We start from the raw sequence: 17,426 nt of genomic DNA, 5'->3' as shown, positions 1-17,426 counted from the left end.
ACAACAATGGGGTCAAGGTTGGTATAGTATCAAAGGAACCATTGAATTGGACAAATGGTCACTCACTGTAACTTTACATAAAGAATTCTGGTTTTGAAGTGAAGGAGCTATAACTCAAAATTAGAAATACTAATTTTAAAGAAACATAAAAACTCCTTTTTCTGTCTTTTGTTTTATAGATTAGGAAACTGATGGATACTGACATGGAGGTAATGGAAAATACTGTACTCTGATCTTAAAATTTCTTTATTAAGTAAGACTTCTTAACTAATAATTTAAAATATTTTAAAACAGTCTATAATATAGTATTAAAATGTGTAAGAAATCTTCGTATTTTTAATTTTGTTCACTGACACAGAAATTTGCCTGAATTGTGTAATAAATGTTGAATTTAGCCATGACAGTTTCTTGACATTTTCCAGAATGTCATCAAATAAGTAATTGAACTTCATTTGTTTCATGATTTAATGTCATGATTACACAACCTCAGTTGCATAATCTATACTAATAAAAGCATAATATGCTAATTAGATTGGACAGACAAGTAATCTTCCGGACATCCTTCCAGACATCCTTCTAGACAAAGCCACCATGGTAGAGGCCAAGGCAGAGGCGGTTAGGGGCAGTAAGGCAGGCAGTGGATCAGTAAGGGGGATCAGGCCAGCAGGGGAATAGTTAGGAGGGCGGTCAGGCTGGCGGGGGAGCAGTTAGGGGGCAATCAAGTTGGCAGGGGGGCAATTAGGGGGCAATTGGGCAGGCAAGCAGAGGTGGCTATGGGAGATCAGGCCACAGGTAGAGGGGTTATGGTTAATCAGGCAGGCAGGCAGGCAGGTGAGTAGTTAGAGCAAGTAGTCCTGGATTGCGAGAGCGATGTCCAACTGCCGATTTAGGAGTCTTGTACCGGAGAGGGTGCAGGCCAGGCTAAGGAACCCCCTACCTTTCCCCCCCTCCCCCCGGCATTGTAATTGTTTTTCTGAATTTTTGTTTCAACTAAATTATACAAAAATGAATAAAATGGAAAAATCACAATTATTGACAAATAAACCTGGTTTTTATTTTTAGTAACACTTTTACATAGTCTTTTTGTGAAAAGAAGAAACAATAACTTTAAAAAAGAATTGATAGTCCTTCTTTGCAGTAGTAAAAAAAAAAAAAAAAAGCAATTCACTGTGACCATTATAAACTGCTTTAGTACAATAAAGTATGTTTATTCATTGGTGCTGCACCAAGGAGGATTCAAAGCAGTAGAATGCCAGAAGAGTAGGATGATATGATGTAAAGGGAAGAAGTTCAGTAGTAAAATGGAAAGAGGGAAAGCACTAATATATTCTGTGATGTAAGATTCCAGATTTGATGGGATATTTTAAAAGTAGCATGGTAAAAAATACACTGTCATATATAAAAGTAGCATGGTAAAAAATGCACTGTCTAAACTTGTTTTAGGGAGAAATAGGATCCAAAATCAGAAGACTAAAAATAGAGAAGGATTACAGTTATAGGAACTGAGAATGAAGAAGGTGAATAAGACTAACAGCTAAAGGATAATGAGAGGTGAAAAAATTGAGATGTAGTGAAGAGGGAAACCAACAAGCTAATAGGACAGAAGGAGAAAGCTCAGTGTAAAGTAATCTATGAGTAGCAGCTGTATGATGACAGGAAAGAATGACAGTAATCAACCAAAAGACTAGGGGATAATTATCAATAGGAAACACAGATTGGTATAGATGGGAGATCTGTTTAAACAAATTAGACTATAGCAGTAGAGAAAAAAAACAACATACAATATCACTTATTTATTGAGGGTTTGCTGTATTTATGCAATAAATTTAGAATCAACTTTTGATAAAATGCACATTTAAGAAATATACTTATAAGCATATCTGGCATTTTTGTGTATGCATATGGATGATTTTGACATGTTTATTTTACTAAGCTCTACTGAGGAAGCCATGGGTTTCAAGGTAATGCAGAGGGAAACTTAAAATTTGTAAGCATGTAAAAATGATTAGGCACAGTAAAGAATGCACACTAAGTCAGTTCAATTTCACAAAGTAAAACAGTTTTCACAGAGTTACCAAATTAATTCTGGACCCTAGAGGTCAATTCAATTAGATCACTCTGCTCCTAGTTCAGTCTGGGGGTGAAAGTACGTTATGGATGGCACTTTCAGACCCTAGAAGATTACAATTCATTTGATTGAGGTGATCACTTCATCCGTGTGAAAATGTCCCCTCTCCCCAACCCCAACTTCCTACCTTTCTCTGGATTTTCAAAGCAGCAACCTACTTTCTTTATATTCTATATCCTTCAAGCTCAACCACTTCCAGGAATGCAATACTTAGTCTAGAAAGATAACGCCAAAATCTGTATCACTAGCTATGGATGTCCTCTAGATTTTCCAACTGACTAGTGGAAAATTTCACTTTCATACTTTGTCTTCTTTCTGAACACAAATTTACTTCAATTTTTAAAATTCTGTCTTTTTCTATTTTCACTCTCTCTTTTTCCTTTTCTGTTAATGACATCAGTGGCAACTCAGCTGATTATACTTGAAACCGTGGGAAACTTCTTTCTTCACCCTCTCTCTCACAAGTCTGTGTTAAATCCTTTCTGTACTCCCCAATGTTCCTTGTGATTCATTCATGCATCTTTCAACAAAATCCAGCCTACTATTTTCCAGGTGCTATTGCAACAGCTGAGATATGACAGCAAATGTATCATCCATATCCCATACCTGTTGTGTTTTCTAGTGATGAGAGATAAAGAATAAAATGGTTTGTGTTTCTGATAAAATCTGAAAGTAAACATATTTCTTTCCTCAGGATCAACTTTCTTTTTATAGAAAATCCTATTTAAAAACAAGTTTTACCAAGAGAATCTATCCATTGAAGTTCTTGAATGTATTAAATGATACCATTTAAAATATTATACCACTCAGTAAATATAACTGAGCACATAGGGAGTGGACTTTATACATGCACTGTATGGTAGGGTTGAGAGGTGATGCAAGTTTGGAAGTCTATCTTCCTCTCCCTAAGCCCCTAAAATGAGATTGATATGGCATAGCTTTTTAAATGGTTTTGTGTGACACAGTGTTTAGGATCAAGTATGCTTTCTAACTCTCACTTGCATTATTCTCATTCTCTCCTCAGTAAAACAAAACACAATAAAAGGAAAACAATACAATACTTGCAATCTCAATACCCAGGGTGGTATTTTGGGTTTTTAATGGGTCATGTTTGAGATTAAACAATCTGTAATTCATGTACTATTTCTTGTGAGCAGCACTTTTGAACCTATACATCTGTCTTCCTAACTTGCAGCTTGCCTCTTGAAAGTCTTTCTACTAAGTTTTGTGGATTTTAGTTTAATATAGTTCTGCCCTTCTCAACTTTGTTTTTTCCCCCTAAACCCCTCACTAAAATGCCATTATGGCCTCATAATGTTTTCTCCTGCTCTATTTTTCTAATCCACCTTTGTATTAGATTTGAATTTATCATATTACAAAGTAAAAATTGTCCAATAGTTATTTAGAATTCATACTAAATGAATAACAAAATGACTGACTGCCCAGATGTCATTTAATTTCTTATTAATGTCAAGAACACTTTGTAGATACATTCTAAAAATTAAGTATAATCTAAGTATTTAATAGAAAATTAAGATACTGAAGAGATTTTTCATTAAATATATTAATAACTGTCTTTGTTCTCTCTATCTCATCAAACCAAACACACACACACACACACAGAGACAACCTTGTCCCAGAGAGAAACTGCTTTGTATTTATCTAACCAGATTAGTTACTTACCATAACAAACATGCTAAGTTTTGAATTAGATTCATGGAAATCATATCACTTACCCCCCCAAAAAAAAAAACAAAAAACACTTACTAATAATTTTACATGCAGGCAACCACTATGCACATTCTTTTACTGGAGAAAACTGAGAATTATAGATGCAGCTTCTCATAAAAAAAAAAAAAAAAGTAACACCCAACTGGCATGGCCAAGTGGTTGAGAATCAACCTATGAACCAGGAGGTCATGGTTCAATTCCTGGTCCCAGGCACATGCCTGGGTTTGGGGCTAGATCCCCATTTTTTTTTTGGGGGGGGGAGAGGGAGGAGGAAGAGGACCTGCAGAAGGCAGCCAATCAATGATTCTCATCATTGATATTTGTATCTATTTTTTTTCTCTTCTTTCCTCTCTGAAATCAATAAAATATATTTAAAAAAGAAAAAAAAGTATCTATTTTTGCCTCTCACTTTCAGACAAGTTTTGGTTCTGGGTTAACATGCAGGATGCTTGGTCAAGGCAGAGGAAACATTAGTCATGCAGAAAAAGCCATTTCAGTTATTATCTCCATCTTATACCTCATTAATTACACAGATTAGCTTTCATTTTCTAACAAGCCATGGCCCCATTAACACAGAAGTCTCATATTTATTTATAATAGTGGTATAAGAGCATAAAAGTCTTTCAGTAATGCTTTATACTAGAGGCTCCGTGCATGAATTCATGCAGGGGGAGGGGGTGGGATCTCTCAGGGCGGCCTGAGGAGGTTGGGCAGCAGTTCTTTCGTGCCCCCAGGTTTGCAACCCCACATCCTCACCCGGCAACCTGCCTTGGCCTGGTGCTGCCTCCTCACCTGCTCCACCATCCCACCGCTCTCAATGGGACCCATCAGTGCTGGCAGAGCCTCCTCTGCCACCTGCTGCCAGCGCAATGTCACCAACACCTGCCATGTTATGTGCTGCCCCTAGGTGGTCAGTGCCACCCCCAGGGGGTGTATGTAACTCTTGGCCTAATGACCACTGGAGGGGACAATTTGCATAATAGGTTTTTACTATATAAGATATCAGGAGAAAATTCCTAGAATGTTACACAAAACAGAAACTTTGACCAGCATATTATTGTTCAAAATGGTTTGAATCAGAAGGCAGTGCTTACTTCCCACAGTCCCCATTATCTCATGTTGTCTTAAGCATGGCAACTTCCCACTTATAAGTTAACTCCATGAATTCTGAAGTCATATCCATTTCCGAGCTCTTAGAAACAAAGCAAACCTCTTTGTTCCAAACCTATCCTTTCTACTTGTGCTCAGGATATGAATCTACCTATTTTTGTACTGAAGAAAAGAGCCTGCTTTGCTCTCATTAGTCCCCATTGCCTAAAAGCTTGCTCAAGCTTCACTTATTTTCAAATGGCCATCCCTTAAAGCTGAGAGTAAAATTAACAGCTAAGATCAGAGTGAAAGGCAGTAAAGTCAACCAATTAGTATTTATTATTTGGAGTTAAGTCTTCAAGAAATGTTTAATGCACATCTGATGTATATTATTTAAAAAAGCACAGACTACTTCAATTTCAAATAATAAAATAAATTAATTTTTTAGCAATTTCAAGTACAATTAAAATACACATTTATGTATAAAACGTCACGCCTTGTATATGCCTAACATTTCAGTGCTTGGAAAGAACATTAGTCAATTTGTTTCTTTTAGTAGCAAGGAAAGAAAAAGCAAAGTGCTTAATTCTATGATATAAGAGGTAGCAGAATTTGCATTATAAGCCATGCCTTCTCAACGTTTTTATTGAATACATATTATATTTAAGTAATAGGCAGCATAGACAAATGCTCACAACCCAGCCAAATGACCCCTGAAACACCCACTGAAACACCCAGCCTGCTGTAAGTACTAAAACAAACTTTGGTTCAGTACTCACTTTATATTGCCTACTATTCCCAGTCTCATTTTTCAAGTTGAAACTGCTTTATTATTGTCCTTCCTCTCTAATATGTTTAATGCCTTCTAAATTAAATATAGATAAGCTTAGATTTATGAGACAGTACCATAGTACCTTTGTCTCATAAAAATCATTTTTAAAAGTATGTTCTTATTAGTATTTCTGAAAAAAAAAGATTCATTCTAGCATATTATGCCTTATTATTTTGTGAAACTGCATTTTGTATGAATGTTCAATAAATTCTATTCATAATTTTAGTAGCTTACATATATAAGGAGTGTATCACATTGAATTATACTTCATCTAAGCCTTTTGCTGTAAATCTCCATAAGTTTATATTATTTTAACTTATAGAAAATCATTCTTTTCACCAGAGTTGTTTTTTTTTCTTCTCACTTTGTTTATTGTTAAATATAGAACAGAGAGTTTCACTTATTCTTTTTTAAGGTCAATAAGAGCCCAGAACCAATAAACTTTCATTAGTGTTATACTTCTCCATAAATCTATATATTTCAAATAAAATGAACTGATGATACTGTGAAGGTATTCTCTTAAAGATAAAGAAGAGAACCATTTATCACAAAGCCATCCATCTATAGGACAAAACCTTGGAGTCCATCCCCATAGCAATAGTCTTCTCTGGTTAATTTAGTTGGCTTGTAGTGAATGACTTGAAGGCTGACCTAATCTCTAAATATTGCTCTGTGAAATGTTCTCTGGTTTATGTCTTCTCTTTACTTATGTGGAGTCGATATTTCTCTACTCAACTGCAAACCTAGTTTTGTATTCCCTTGTTACTTTCCTTAGCAGAGCAAACACTATATTATTAAGAAAAAAAAAACTGTAATAGTTGACTGCTGCCCTGTAGCCCTTAACCACCCCAATTCCCCTTGGTTTTTCAAACGAAAAGATTGGAAATGCACATACTGCAACTTTCACAAATTCATTGAACCTGAAAAGCTAAGAAGAGCTTGTTAAATGCTGGAGCAGCACACAAGAAAATGTCTCAAGCAGTTGGCAGATATAACAGAGCTAATGATCTTACTGCATAAAGAAAAGGAATGAAAGTAGAAGAACAGAAAGGATACCTAAATTGGACTAGAAATTAGGCAATAATTGTATTTCATCGGTATAAGCTGTAATGTAGTTTTAACACCCAGCTTTAAAATACATACATGTAGGTTCTCTGTTCCTCCTGTTTGTCAGACAGCCTCTCTATCTGCACTGTGCCAGCAGCCACAACCCTGACACATGATGGTGAAGGTTGGAGTGAGCTGATTTGGTCGCTTTGGATGCCTGATCATCAGGGCTGCATTTAACTCTGGCAAAGTGGATATTGTCACCATCAATGACCCCTTCATTGACCTCTACTACATGGTCTAAATGTTCCAGTATGATTCTACTCATAGCAAGTTCAAAGGTACAGTCAAGGCTGAGAACAGGAAGCTTGTCATCCATGGAAAGTTCATCTCCATCTTCCAGGACTGAGATCACGCCAACATCAAATGGGGTGATGCTGGTGCTGAGTATGTTGGGGAGGCCACCGGCGTCTTCACTACCATGGAGGAGGCTTGGGCCAAGAGGGTCATCATCTCTGCCCCTTCTGCGGATGCCCCCATGTCTGTGATGGGTGTGAACCATGAGAAGTGTGACAAGTTTCTCAAGATCGTCAGCAATGCCTCCTGCACCACCCACTGCTTGGCCCCTCTGACCAAGGTCATCCATGACAACTTTGGCATTGTGAATGGACTCATGACCACAGTCCATGCCATCAATGTCACCCAGAAGATTGTGGATGGTCCCTCTGGGAAGCTGTGGCATGATGGCTGGGGGACTTCCCCGAACATCATCCCTGCTTGTACTGGTGTTACCAAGGCTGTGAGCAAGGTCATCCCTGAACTGAAGGGGAAGCTCACTGGCATAGCCTTCTGTGTCCCTACCCCCAGTTGTGGATCTGACCTGTTGCCTGGAGAAAGCTGCCAAACAGGATGATATCAAGAAGGTAGTAAAGCAGGCATCAGAGGGCCCCCTCAAGGTCATCCTAAGCTACACTGAGGACCAGGTTGTCTCCTGAGTTTTTAACAGTGACACCCACTCCTCCACCTTTGATGCTGGGGCTGGCATTTCCCTCAATGACCACTTTGTCAAGCTGGTTTCCTGGCATGATAATGAATTTGGCTACAGTAACATGGCCTCCAAGGAGTGAGAGCCCCCTGGACCACTAGTTCCAGCAAGAGGAAGAGAGGCCCTCAGCTCTGGGGAGTCCTTGCCCCAGATTGGTCCCTTGACGCACTGAGAACCTCCTGACCACCATTTCCATCCCAGACCCCCTGGAGAAGGGGAGGGGCATAGGGAGCCCTACATTGTAGTGCACCATCAATAAAGTTCACTGTACCCAGGCAAAAAAAAAAAAAAAAAAAAAAAAAAAAAAAAAAATTACATGTAGACATATAAGTGAGAATGCCTACTTTTATTTTAAAAATTATCTTAAACTATAGAATACTATGGACAAGATTCTACACTTCTATAATTTTTATTTTTATTTTGGGTTTAAAATATATTTCCAAATAATTAATTTAATTTTTTACTTTTTAAAAATTTCACGAATAATTGGGATTTTAGAAACTAAATGAAAAAAAGGAAGAAATCTTACTAATTGTCCTCACAAAATATTTTAAATGATTGGAAGAAGAATTTTGAAGTGAATCTTGAATAAAGCACAAACATTTTAAATTGGTTGAAAACCAAGAAAACACTTTATTTAGAATTCCAATTACAATATATTCAGTTCTTCTGTTACATGTGTCACCTTTTATCTTGTATACTATTATTCAGTGTCTTAACTTTAAATGTAAACTCTTTGGGTAGAGGATTATTGCTAGGTTTCTTGTTCTAGCATTGAGCATGCCACTTCATTAATGTTACTATGACAAATAGAATGGAAAAAGAAAGAAAGAAAAATGTGGGGAAAAAAGAAAATCATGTTGTTTAGATAATTATATGAAAAGTAGTAAAAGACAGGTTGAAAAGATGCATAAATCAGGACAAGAACAATAGAAATGTTTCAGATGGCCACGAGGACAATTCAAACAAATATTTTATTTCTGTGGTGGCAAATTTCCCGTGTTTCTTTAAGAGACACAGGAAATATAGATTCTATTATTTCAGAAACCTAATATATATATATATATATATATATATATATATATATATGTGTGTGTGTGTGTGTGTGTGTGTGTGTGTGTGTGTGTGTGTATATATATATATATATATATATATATATATATATATATATATATATTTGCCTAAGTGACTGAAAAACTGAAAGACCCGTCAACCAGTTGCTATGACATGCACTGACCACCAGGGGGCAGAAGCTCAATGCAGGAGCTGCCCCCTGATGGCCAGTGCACTCTCACAGTGGAAGTGCTGCTCAGTTGACTGACCTGTCCTGGCAGCCCACCAACCCAGCAGCAGCCACTCACTCCCTCAGTAGTCTTGCAGGTCTAATCTCTGGAGAACAGTGACACCCAATGACTGGTACCAATGACTGGCGGTGCTGGCATGATCCTGACAGCACTGCTGCCCTCTTGGACGACGGCTTTGGACACCACAGAAGAAACGATATATAACTTACACAGATTATTTTTCTTACAGCTCCCAACAACCTGCGGAGTCCCACTGCCTGCCCAGAGGACAGATTGCATCCCATCCTCCCCCCCCACCCCCACTCAAGGCCCCTCAGGATGAGTGCCAGATGCAGGGCTCATGGCTGGTGAGTGCCACTGCAGCAGAGCGGACATCTCCTGATCAGGACTGCTGGGCAAGAGCCTACAGCAGGTGAAGAGAAGCCAGGATGAGCCAGAGCAGCAGGCAGGATCTGCAGGTGGCATTGAACTGCTGGTTTTGGCCCAATCTTCACAGGCCACAATGAGGGGCCTTACCCATGCATGAATTCATGCACCAGGCCTCTAGTTATCAAATAAGAACTCAGTGGATTATATGCCAGACCCCTTAGATGACTTGTCAAACTGTGAGGCAGAAGCAAATCTAGGTGACAGAATGAATGCTAGTTACTCCATATGTTCAAATTGTAAGAAAGAATTTGATTAAAATTGTAAGTTTCTTTCTATATGTCCATTGTTGAACTCAATTAATAACCAAAGTCTTCTAAAGGTCCTGGCATATATAATTTGTCATCTGCACTTTTATAATGTGGATTTAATATTGAAATAACATGTATAAAGCTATGTTTTTAATGACAAATTAACAGTCACTTTTTTGAAAGTAGTAATGGTTATTAGCTGCTTGGGGGAAAAATGTAGCTTAAAGTATTTTCTTCACACTGAAAATTAAGTGGATACACACACACACACACACACACACAAACACACACACACACTTTTAATAGTAAAGGATGGATATTGCTAGTACAGAGAATCATATAATGTGAGGATAGAAATGCTTTAAGATATATTGCCATCTAAAACATTGTATAAAATAATCAGATATTTGATATGGGAGTAAGAAAATAAGTTCTAAAAATGAGCAATCATAGATTAAGGCATCAACAACATAACTGTATTTGATTCATAAAAATTAGGACTTTAAAAAGAGTTTTGCATACTTTAGGACAAGTGCAATTAGTTTTGTCAAGTGCAATTAGTTTTTCTATGATATTAGCTTATTTCAATTAGCCAATTTAAATTAGCCTGAAAACTTGACCACTATTTTAATGTCAAATTTATTACTCTAAAACAATCTTATTTTACCATGTAAATATTAGGGGAAAGGATTATTTGCCTTCCAACATAGACTGATTAACAAGAACAGACCCTCAGATAAGGAACCATGAGTCAGACTGTTGGACCTCAAAGGAAGGGTGGGGATAAAAGGAGAGATCAACCAAAGTACTTATGTGCACACATATGAGCCTAACCAGTGGTCAAGAACATAGTGGGGTGATGGCATGAATTGGGAGGTGGAGAATTAGAATGGGGGGTTGAGGACAAATATGTGATACCTTAATCAATAAAAAAATTAATTAAAAAAAGAGTTTTGCTATATAAGTAATATATATAAGTAATAAGTAATATATATAAGTAATAATTCATTATTTCAATTATTTAAGTATTTGAGGAGTTTGTGTTGAGCTGTTATAGCTCATATCATATGAACCTTTTACTATAATCTTCATTATTTTCATCTTCCATTTATATTACCTCTTTCAGTAAATCTACATGCTTCAATGGTATGCTATTGTATAATATTAAGAAGTTATCCTCCAATGGTAAAAAAAGGGAAGAGGGTTTACTACTAAACCATATATCTACAGTAAAACATTTTGTGTCCTTTACTGCAAAGAAATGGTCACTGACATTAAAGAATTATCTCATGTCAGAAGTTAATGGTGAAGATCACATTATAGGGCATTAAAAGCATTTTCTTTATTAATAGACTTAACTTTTGTACAAGTGTGAGATTTACAGGAAAATTGTGCAGAGACCACAGAGAGTTCTCATATCCTCCTAACCCCACTGCACAATAATGAGCCACACCGGCTGAGGTCTCATTGCTATTTTTAATTTACAATACTCTAATAGTATATTATGTTGAGTGCCTTTTCATATATTAATTTTTTCATTTGAATAACATATTATTTGATGTGTTCTCTATTTACATTTTGTCCACTTTTTAATTGGACTGTTTATTTCTTATTTTTGAATTTAAATGTTTTTTATATATTTTAGATACCAGTCTTTAATCAGATAAATGTTTTGCAAACATTTTTTTTTCAGTAATTCTCTTATTTTTTCACTTTAAGTATCTTTTAAATTTTTAATTAAGCTCAATTTATAGTTTTTTCTTTCATAGATCATGATTTTGGTATTGTATATCCAAAGTTATCACCAAACCCCCAAGGTCAGCTAGGTCAGTTATGTTATTTTATAGAAGTTTCATATTTTACAATTAGGTTTATATCCATTTTGAGTTAAATAAGTTTTGTGAAAGTTGTCATTGAGTTTAGATTCATCTTTTTGAATGTGGATGTCCAACTGTACCGGTGACATTTGTTGACGTTTACTTTTTATCCTTTAAATTACCTTTGTTTCTTTTGCAAGGGTTAGTTGACTACATTTGTGTGGGTCTACTTTTGAGTTATCTTTTTTGTTCCATCAACCTACCCATCTGTTCTTTCAACAATACCATATTGTCTTTATAGTAAGTCTTGATATGCATTTGAATTAGTAAAAAAATTTAAAGTATGAAAATTGTTTGTGTCTTTTTTACTAAAAGGAAAAATTACCAAAGAAAAAGTTTATCTCTTCGAATATATGATACATAAATTCAGTGGCTGATGCATTATTTTTGAGTCTTTATAATGGGTCACTTATTTTGGAGGTGAAGTTCACTTGTCTATTAATTTTCCCAATAACTTTTCACTCTGCTTTTTTGTTTAGTTTTGTTTTGTTTTTAGTAGTTTTTATTTGATCTCATGTTTAAAGTCTTATTTGTATTGCTTTATTTTCTGAGAAGGAAAAGCATAGCAATCTATTACTACATATACTACTAATATTCATATTAGAGGCCTGGTACATGGCCTGGCCTAAGGGGATCAGGCAAAAACTGGTTCTCTGACATCCCCTGAGGGGTCTTGGATTGTGAGAGGGTGCTGGCCAGGCTGAGGGACCTCACCAGTGCACAATCAAGCAGGGACTGAGAGAAGGCTCCAGCACATGTCAGGCCCATTTTGCTCAGTCCATTGAGGCCAACGGGGGCCCAGGAGGGGCTGTGGGAGGGCTCTAGGGCTTGTCCAGTCTGACTCACCTAGACCTGATCAGTCAGACTCCGGCAGCAAGCTAACCTATAGGTAGGAGCATCTGTCCCCTGGTGTTCAGTACATGTCATAGCAACTGGTGGAACAGTCAAATGGTCAGACACTTAGCATATTAGGCTTTTATTACATAGGATGTAATTATAAATTTACTCTTACTAGAGACTGATGTGTATCTGTGTTAGTGTGTCATGGTGTAGTGGGACAGGCAAATTACCCACACATATTTCCCCAGAACAAACAAAGTAGAGTTAGGGAAGAAAAAGACACTGAAAGGATGGAGAAAACAATTTTTGCTGTTTCAAAGTAATCTCAACTATTCAGTAGAAATGTGATGAAAGTGGTTCATAGGTCATTAACTATCTTTCTTCTTGTACAAAATGGCAGACTGCACATAGAGAAAAAGTGAAATATAAATGGGATCATTTGGTGACCTACAATTATAGTCACTGGGCATATTTTACTTTTATTTTGTTTTGTTTTGTTAAAACTCAACTCAACTGAGGATATTTTTTCCATTGATTTTTTTAGAGAGAATGGAAGGGAGTGAGGAAAAGAGAGAGAGAGAGAGAGAGAGAAAGAGAGGAAGAAACATTGATGTGAAAGAGGCACATCAATTGGTTTCCTCCTGAACATCTGACAAAGACCAGGAATCAAACCTGCAACTCAGGTATACTCCCTTGACCAGGAATCAAACCCATAAATTTTTGGTGTGTGGGCTGACATTCTAACCACTGATCCACACCGACCAAGCCTGTTACTGGTTGCTTTTTAAATACATGGGTGGTCAGAGGTGATTATATACAAAAAAATAGAGAATTTAAGGGATATAAGTCTAAAAAATAAAGCAAATAAAAAAAAACCTTCATGCACATATTGTCACCAATGGAAAATCAGGGTTAGAGGCTTTGGGTCTAATGGCTACATCATAATCAGACTATCCTCACTCACTTTCATACAATTATACTTTCCACTTTCCACATAGCATGTATGATAATAAAATTATTTTAAAATCTCACAACAGATTTGATGGTTTCATTAGAACATACATAATCACATTGAAAAATATATGTCAAAGAAGTAGTTGGTTGAAAAGACCTATGATTGCCAAAACCGGTTTGGCTCAGTGGACAGAGCAACCCTCTGCGGACTGAAAGGTCTCGGGTTTGATTCTGATCAAGGGCATGTGCCATGGTTGCGGGCACATCCCCAGTAAGGGGGTGTGCAGGAGGTGGCTGATTGATGATTCTCTCTCATTGATGTTTCTAACTCTCTATCCCTGTCACTTCCTCTCTGTTAAAAAATCAATAAAATATATTTTTTAAAAAGACCTATGACTGATTTTTCTGCTATATATACAGTGGTGCCTCGCATAAAGAACGCCTCGCACAGTGAACGCTGCACACAACGAACTTCCTTTCATGATTCATACAACGAACTTCGTTTCACACAACGAAGTCGCCCGAGCTTCCACGACTGCTTCGCCCGAGCTTCCACGATCGCTGCCGATGTATTGCATCCTTCCGCGCAGGCACTGCAGGCAGTCGTTAGTCACTGCGCTTAACTTAAGCACGTATCGTGGCAATCGTTCTTCATTACGAATTAAATCACGCACGTATCACGGCAGTCGTCCTTTTAAGTTAAACTCAATATTTTTTTTTATATCATGGCTTCTAAAAAAAGCAGGAAGGTGATTTCTGTTGAAATGAAACAGGAAATAATTAGAAGGAGTGAATGTGGGGTAAAACAGTGTGACCTCGTCAAAGAGTTTGGTCTCAGCAAGACCACCATTTTCACCATTTTGACAAATAAGGATGCAATCAAATCAGCCAAAGTAGCCAAAGGAGTATCAAAACTATTTCATGAAAAACATAGGTCTTCAATCCACGAGGAAATGGAGAGGCTATTAGCGATTTGGATTAAGGACAGGCAGGTGAAAGGTGACTTAACAACCCAAGATATTATCTGTCACAAAGCCAAGAGAATTTATGACGATCTAAAGAAAAACGTCCCTGGAAGTAGCAGCAATCAAGATAATGAAGAAGAATTCAAAGCCAGCAGGGGGTGGTTTTTTAGATTTAAGAAAAGGTGTGGAATCCACAGCGTTACTATGCATGGTGAGGCTGGCAGTGCTGACAAGAAAGAAGCAGAAAAGTTCTCTATTAACTTTCAAAAATGTATTAAGGATGAAGGATACTGCCCACAACAAGTGTTCAATGCCGATGAAACGGGTCTTTTCTGGAAAAGAATGCCGAGCAGAACCTTCATTACAAAAGAGGAGAAGAAATTGCCGGGACACAAAGCCATGAAGGACAGACTTACCCTTATGTTTTCGTCTAATGCCAGTGGAGACCTCAAGATCAAACCTCTATTGGTTTATCACTCTGAAAATCCAAGAATTTTCAAGAAAAATAACGTTATTAAGTCCAAACTGCCCGTCCATTGGAAGTCCAATCAAAAAGCCTGGGTGACCCAAGTTATCTTCAACGAATGGATTCTGGAAACCTTTGCTCCTGCCGTGAAGAAATTCTTGCTGGAAAAAGAACTGCCGCTCAAAGCCCTTCTGATACTACTTGACAATGCCCCTTCTCACCCAAAAGACCTAGAGGAAATATTGCAGGAAAATTATCCTTTTATCAAGGTGCAGTATTTGCCACCAAACACCACATCCATTCTTCAGCCAATGGATCAGCAAGTTATTGCGAACTTTAAAAAACTCTACACTAGAGCCCTCTTTAATAAGGTGTTTGAAGAATGCGAGTTTGGTGGAGACAATATGACTGTCCGAAAGTTTTGGAAGGAGAAATTTGATGTCCTTATGGCAATACGACTTATACAGAAGGCCTGGGAAGAAGTGTCACAAAGGACCCTCATTTCTGCTTGGAAGATGCTTGTGCCTTCGTGGACCCAGGAAGAAGCAGTAGTTGATGACACAGAAGTGGTGAAGGACATCATCACAGTGGCCCAAAGGTTGGAATTAGAGGTAGAGGAAGAGGATGTAGAGGAGCTTATTGAGGAACACGAAGAAGAGCTGACAACTGAAGAGCTCCAAGCACTTCTGGTCCAGCAACAGGACAATGCTCAAAGGGAAGCGTCATCTGATAACGAGGAGCAACAATCAAACAATCAACCAATCCCAACTGCTGACATCAAGAACATCCTGGTCAAATGGAAAGCAGTTCAGGAGTTTACCAATGCCCACTATCCAGATTCAGCTGAAGCAAACAGGATCAACGATCTTTACTCTGATACTCTTGTCCGTTATTTCCGGCAGATGTTGGAGAAAAGAGAAAAACAAACGACTTTGGACAGGTTTTTCATGAAACCATCGGCCAAAAAGCAGAAAATGGATGAAGATGTGCAAGATTCGGTAGACTCTACTTAGTCTGTCTTAAAATTAAAAAAATGTGTGTTTTTTTTAAAAAAAATTATGTTTTTAGATGTATCTAAATAATAACAAAAAAATTATCTTTTTTTATGTCATCTTAGCATATTTTATGCTACAGAACGAATTATTTTTTTTAACATGCATTGTTATGGGAAAACGCGTTTCACATAACGAACTTTTCGCATAACAAACTTGCTCCTGGAAGGAATTAAGTTCGTTGTGTGAGGCACCACTGTATAAAAATTTTATTATTAATGTTAATGATCTGTTAATGTCAAATCAAATATCAGGTTTGATACACACACCCTTTCACTCCAGCCATTAAAATGTTCACAAGTTGTGTTAAAAGTACCCACATTAAGAAAAGGGTAATATTATCCTTTTCTTATCACTAAAGTGATTTGTTAATAGTCCATGGGCTTTCATTTTCATTATAGTAATTTTAACAAAACCTTATCTCTAAGGAAAACTGTCTAAAAATTTTACATATGTTATATATTTTCTAAGAACAAAATATTTATATGCACATATAAATATTGCTGAAGATAACAAATTTATTCATGAGGAAACTTCTGAATTGTGTTCAAGCATTTTAATTTAGGCATGATTATGTCATTTTTAAAATAAACTCACTAAGCCTAACTTTGTGACTAACTGTACTATTGCAGTTTGAGGAAAAGGATTTAAATAAACCAGATAACATAGAAGTATGTGTCTGTAATATGAACACAAAGTGAAGAGTTTGACAAAAATTCATATTTCCTTCAACACATAACAAGTTGAAGCTTATGAATAAAGCTACCACATGCATGAAGTCCTAGAATTTAATGTAGAATGGTGCAATATTGTGTTAGAAGTTTGTCTACTCACTCCTCTAGAAAGTAGTATGTGACCTTGAGCATTGTTGAACTCTCTGAACCCTAATTCCTTTCTCTGTGAAACAGTTTAGCATAGATCCTTCCAATTCTATGAGAGTCTTAAAAATCTGCCCAGCACAAGAGGCCATGCTTATGGCAAGAACATTTATGGATTTGTTTCATCCTAAAGCAAAATAAGCACGCACTTAAAATAATTATTTCACTTTTAGAGACCATACTGTGGAGTGATCACTTTATAGATGAAGTCAGTTAATGTTATTTTATACCCTGAAAAAAACCTCCAAGGTCAATGTATTAATGGATCTTTACTGGAGAGTGACCTGTGATGCCCTATGTTAATTCTTGTACACATTTTCTTGGCATTCCTTTATGTGCACTGATTTTTACTGAGAGAAATAGTCTAATGATTATATTTATATAGTTCATTATTTTCTTTTACTATTAGGATTTTTTGGAACTTTACTTCACAAAAGATAAATAGGTCCCCCAGGGAATTAGAAGCATCTACTTGCTTATTAATTATCCTATTATCTTTGTGCTCTGACTGTTTTGGTAGCTTTTGTTTGGTTTCATTTCT

At 36.8% G+C, this 17,426-nt stretch overlaps 1 pseudogene; it reads left to right on the top strand.

The window, feature by feature from the left end:
- The first annotated feature begins 6,999 nt into the window (after positions 1-6,999).
- Positions 7,000-8,147, top strand: LOC118730542 (annotated as a pseudogene).
- Positions 8,148-17,426: the final 9,279 nt, after the last annotated feature.

Source organism: Pipistrellus kuhlii, unplaced genomic scaffold, assembly GCF_014108245.1.
Source record: "Pipistrellus kuhlii isolate mPipKuh1 unplaced genomic scaffold, mPipKuh1.p scaffold_m20_p_3, whole genome shotgun sequence".
In the NCBI taxonomy this organism is placed as follows: Eukaryota; Metazoa; Chordata; class Mammalia; order Chiroptera; family Vespertilionidae; genus Pipistrellus; species Pipistrellus kuhlii.
This window is presented reverse-complemented; position numbering and strand designations above follow the sequence as displayed.